The sequence below is a fragment of the Bombina bombina genome, chromosome 2 (assembly GCF_027579735.1).
Source record: "Bombina bombina isolate aBomBom1 chromosome 2, aBomBom1.pri, whole genome shotgun sequence".
In the NCBI taxonomy this organism is placed as follows: Eukaryota; Metazoa; Chordata; class Amphibia; order Anura; family Bombinatoridae; genus Bombina; species Bombina bombina.
This window is the reverse complement of record NC_069500.1, coordinates 417572360-417578180: the sequence shown is the minus strand read 5'-3', so window position 1 is coordinate 417578180 and position 5821 is coordinate 417572360. Positions and strand designations below refer to the sequence as shown.

Here is a 5821-nt window from a genome sequence, read left to right as displayed (position 1 = left end):
CATGTTCATCTAATGGATAATATGGTTTTTAACACATGCTCCCCCATCTTGCTATGGATAAAGTTATAATACAAGGGCTGAACTTGGGAGAGCCAGCCCCTTCATCCAGCCCCAACACAAACATAGCACCAACTTCATAGGTATTACTTATACACCCTTTAAATAATACATGAATCTAGCAAATCATAATTCATACGATGGACACAGTGGAATAATTAACACACAACAAGTGATACATATTGACAAGAGTTTAGGTGAACTTCATCAGGAATAACAATAGTGATAGATATATTCATACACATAATTATATATGAATCATTCAGCAGCTAAAATCCCGCATATGCACCAAAAACACCCTGTTTTTCTTTCCCTACACCTGAGCTCCCCGGGTAAACAACACACAGGATTCTAGGGGTGCAAAATGCTAATGTCACAATACCTGCCAAGCAGAATAACTTCACAAGCAAAATTGTAATTTACAATCTATCAACTGCATAATTTAAAATGTAAATATATATAATACTGACACAATATGATGAATACTTTTTGAGTGTGTTTCCTGGGAACTATAGTCACGTTAAATATGTATTCCACTCATCACCATCTCCAGAAAGCAATGCAACTTTTTATGCAGATGTGAATTTACTCCCCAAGCTGTGTGCATTCAGGCTCCTTTACATACAGAGAGAGATTTAAAAGCATTCGATTAATCAATAATAAAAATGTAAGAACTTCTAAAAATGGGATAAGCAACAAAAAAAGTAACATGAAAAAAAAGGAAAAAAAAAACTATTGACATCATCAGATAGCTACCAATCATATAATATGATACATTTTATTTATTTAAATAACACTTCAGTTTAAGGACTGATTTAATGGAAAAAAGAGAGAGATTATAGATACATAGAGGAAAAAATACTATTTTTACGTCAAAGTTATGCATAACTGTTGCAAAGAAATCTGTTCATAGCAAGTATCAATCCTTAAAAGTCAATAACTTTACAACATGACATGTTTTGGAGTTCTGCTAGAATAAAATGCTTTGACAATACTATTGCACTGCTTCATATGAAAACACAGTAGTGCAACATTGTCAGAGCATCTCACACCAGCTCAGTGTCCGCCCTGTTTTATCAGCACAGCAGAATGTTAAATACTCACATCAGTAATGCAAAGTATGTATAGAATCATCTAAATAAAGTATTAATACTTTCTTATGCATAGGCTGATCTGTAAGATACCTATTGGAACGGATTTGTAGAAATTAATATACCATCAATATATCAATATAATTATTTTCCAATTATAAAATATAGTATAAACTATTCCTGACATAAATATTATTATTAATTATATGTTTATAACATTTTATCTTTGTTGTAATTTGAGAATTGCACCAAACCAGCAATAATTTGCTAAATGGGGGCGTTACAACTGCTGATTTCTTTAATCAAATGGTAGTTTATGTTTTAATCCTTTTATAGTACTGTAAGTCAAAAATATAAATGTCTTAAACATAGAACAAAATATATTTTCAAAATTGTCTAAACGAAGTACATCGAATGCATATAGAAATGACATCTGCTTGAAAGGTCCTAAAACATTCAAGAATTGTATTGATACATATTAGAACAAAATGTATCATGTATTTTAAAAATAGTATTTGTTGCACCATAATTCTGTATAAAAATCAGGGGGATAATTTGCATTAGAGATAAATACTATTTTACACAGGAAAGGGCTCAAAATATAAAGGAAATTGAGGAGGTCAAGATCCTGCCAGCCAATGCCCTTTTAATATTGCACTGCTCATCACAATCTCTAGTAGTACAACAGAAAAAGGGCCCCGGATAGCAGCCATGTCCCACGTATTTCCAAATAAACAAACACTCCTGTCACAGAGAAACTCTTGTGGTGTATGGTGTCAGCTCACCACAACAATTTACACAAAAATAAACCATACAACACTGCAAGTCATTCAAATAAACATTGACATAAAATATCTACAATCGTGTAATATATCAAGAAAAAGTTACAATTATATCCCTAGCCTTGACATTGTAGCAGTAAATAAAATCCAAAAAAAAAATGTACAATTTAATTTTGTTACAATCCCACTTTTCCCCAACATCTCAGTGATTTGCCATCTGATAAGTAAACTAAGGGAACAAAATATATTTAGCAGACGTAATTAAATTCCATCTATATTATTGTAGATAAACCATAAAATGTGGATAAAATGGTCAAATCGGGATTTCTAAAATACACCCCAAGTACAAAGTTTAATTTACAATGTTATATATATTCCACATAGAAGCAACACAGAGGAAACGTAATACCCAGTGAATAGATACCGATAGATATAGATAGATAAGGTAGATAGATAGGACGTATAGAATACGGTTGGAGCTTACGAATCACTGAGAACTTTACACAGCTAGAGTTGCCTATAATTTCAGGAGCCCAGTGAAGTGCAGAATCGCCTAAAAAAACAAAAACCAGCCACGAATCCAGCTCCCCGGACGGAATGTCCCACCTCAGTGACAGGAGACCGCTCCAGTGAGAAGTTTTGTGACAGTGCGGCCGGGTTCTCTCGGGCTATAGTTCCATCCGGCTGACAGTCACTGAGTCTATGGGCTTAGGGCTCTGCTGCTGCGCAGGTGGGGACCCCACAGCCCCGGGATAGGGAGAGTATTTCTGCCTCGCTATAATGAAGACATTTTACAGATAAGACGCCTGACAGTGAGGGTGCCAGGAAGCCCCTAGCTCTAGCTGGGATGGGCGTGGGTGCGAAGAGCTGGCAGCCTGTGCTCTCCCCCATCACTCACAGGGGTCCCAGAAAGGAGAGACACGGCGACTCTAGCAGGGGGGTCCTACAGCTGGGGGGTAGAGGGGCACATAGTGTGCCAGGCACCTCGTGCAATACCCCTTATGTCACGCTCCGTGCAGCCACACAAATGCATCTGGTCCAGCTCCTTTGTCAGTATTCTCATGACATCCCCTGCTTGCTGGACACGGGGCCCCTCCTGGGTGTCTCCCTCCATCAGCCAGCACCGCTAGAGGGAGATTCTACCCCCTGACAGCAGCCACTACATTCCGCACTAACCCCCAGCTCCCGCCATTTCCGCTAGAGCCTCCCGGATGCTACTCACCAGCAATAAGACCCCAAATTCATGAATGGCATCTGGGCTAGAAAGGCACCTCCTTCTGGAAAAGTTGGATAAAGGGGCTGCAAGGGCCTTTGGTTGCCACTCGCCCACTAGAAGCCTTCCATAGGGCCCCAAGCCTCGACTCTTGCCTTGCCCCTGCGCCTTCCTGAGGGGTAGAGAGGCGGTTCTCCTCCCCGGTAGAAACCTCATGGCCTTCCAGCTCCAGCCTCCATCTTTGACTAGTTGACATTCAGCTCCTGCTTGGACAGATCCTCATTTGCATATCCATCCTCTGATTGGTAAGCGCCTGCGCTAGTCTTTGCCACCAGATTTCCGATTGGCTGGAGCCTGAGGATATTTAAAAATATCATCTGTGCCCTCATTGGATGCCAGGAGCCTCACGTCACAACACGTTCTTTATTTTAACAATGAATGCACAAACACATTCTTCCATTCACAAATTTTTTGGGTTTGCCCGCCTTTTTTCTTGCCAACTACATTTTCATTGATTTAGGTCCCAACAGAGGGGTCCTGGGGTGTAAACACATCCATGAGGGAGGACACACACACATGGGAAACACACAGCACTCACCCAGGGCAGGGGGAGGATTTGGTGTTCAGAATACTACTTCTACACCTCACCCCCCCTGTCAACATCTGGAGGGACACGGACCCATCATGGCATTTAATTTAAAAGGGAAGGACAGGCGACATTCTGGAAATGAAACTACACTCCCATTTCCTACACTTAATAGAGTAAAGTTATATCAGAAATGTGTATTCTCTACAACACGAGATACCTTCATTGTTTAATACGAGCTCATAATCTTGAAGATCACTCTGGTATAAATAAATATACTTTTCAAACAAATCATGCAATCTCCATGCCACACAATGTTTAACACATTTGTAGAACATGAAAAGCTTTAATTTATTTCAAATATCCCATTATAGAGAAGAACCACTGACTATGAGAATATAGTAAACATTATGTGCATACATTTGGCATTTTATAAAAGTTATGCAATTTTTATAATATAGTTATAATAAAAAATAATCATGTAAATAATGTCCTAAATGATGTGCTTTAAAATTATTAGACATATGAAATAATTCGATAATTATAGAACTACATGTCTGCACACAGTTTTTGTTATTTTCAAATATATAGAAATGTTGTTACTTTGTTTAAATTAATTTAATATTTAAACAATTAAATTAATATTAATAAAACTACTATTTTGTGAAAACACTGTTGCTTTTGCTCTGCAATAATTCAAAGGAATTTGCAGTGGATGCATAAATTGTAGCAATGTTTATTTATTTTTTTATTGTTTTCTTACAGCCACATTTAGAGATATCAAAATGATTATTTGTCTTCAACATTTTAAAAACAACATATTTTATTTTGCCTATGAAAATAACACTATCAGCTTTCTCCATTTTAACATTTTAAAAACAAAACAAAAAACCTTTGTGTATTTTTGCTATTTATTTTTTAACAACAAAATTATTAGACTGAATTTTTTCAACTTGTCCATTTTTCATTCAGAGGGAGGGGATGTCTCCTTGGTGGACCTTTGACAGGGTGTTTTTGGGAGATGGGAGAAGCAGTGGGCTGTGAAATCAGACATTCCTGTCCAATGGAGCTGAGATTAGAGCATTGTTCTTTAGAAAAGGGGTTGCTTTTCTCTTCTCTATCCCCCCCTTCATCTACAGGGACCTGATTGTGCAGTTAATCAGCAAAAAAAGCGTTTGATGTAAGGCAGGGCGTGAATTCAAAAAGGCCATGAGAGATTCAAAGGGGGGATTTCTTCTGGCTATTGGAATATGTTATTCTGGTTTCAAAATGGCAGCCTTTTAAAGCTGCAGTGTTCTCTGTAAAACTGTTTGCAGAGTGTCCTGCTACTAAGCATAGCATGTCTCTTTATGTGAGTTTTGCTCTGTGCTGCTGGAAAAAGAGGTATATGAAAAGAAATAAAAGGGTCCCTGGAGTTCAAGGTGAGCCCCTGTATTATGCAATTTTATATTTATTTTATCTAATTAATCGTTCAGTATATCTAACATGTATTTCTTATATAGCGTTAGATTAAAATTAGTAATATTTTAAAAGTAATTTGATATCTTTTTCTTTCATTTTTAGACACACATGAGGATTATATATATATACACACAATTATATATATGTATATATATATATACACACACAATTATTATCAGAATTCGTTTTAGTACTCAACATAAAATCATATTAGTTAATAACTTTAATTACTGGTGATACATATACATTTAGTAGATCAGAATATACAGAGCAATACATGTCTTGGAAATATTTTGTATAATAACTTACCTAGGGAGAAGGCAACATAGTTCTTCTGCTGTTAGGGAAGCTGGACCAGGCCAATATGACCTAGGATTTAGAGCTCTGCTAGTTTAACCCCTTGTACGGTCAATGTGTCAGCAAATCTTCCCAGCACAAAGAGAGTTAAGTGCCACAGGGAGAGCCCTTATGTTGAATCTCTTTACAAGCTAAAGTTACTGCTTTCTCTATGTTTTCCTAGCTTCTGTGTATTTTGTGGAGGAGGTGGGGGACCACAGATAATGTGGGGAGTGCCTGCAATATTCTGGGGGCTAACATGCTAGATAAATCACACTGCTTTGGCCAGATCTTG

General features: G+C 37.3%; 1 long non-coding RNA gene across 1 annotated transcript; it reads right to left on the bottom strand.

The window, feature by feature from the left end:
• Positions 1–233: 233 nt before the first annotated feature.
• On the bottom strand, positions 234–3447 carry LOC128647797 (uncharacterized). Its single transcript, XR_008400417.1, has 2 exons — positions 3153–3447; positions 234–672 (listed from the first exon to the last, which is right to left on the bottom strand). It is a non-coding gene; the product is annotated as an uncharacterized LOC128647797 (long non-coding RNA).
• Between the last annotated feature and the right edge of the window lie 2374 nt (positions 3448–5821).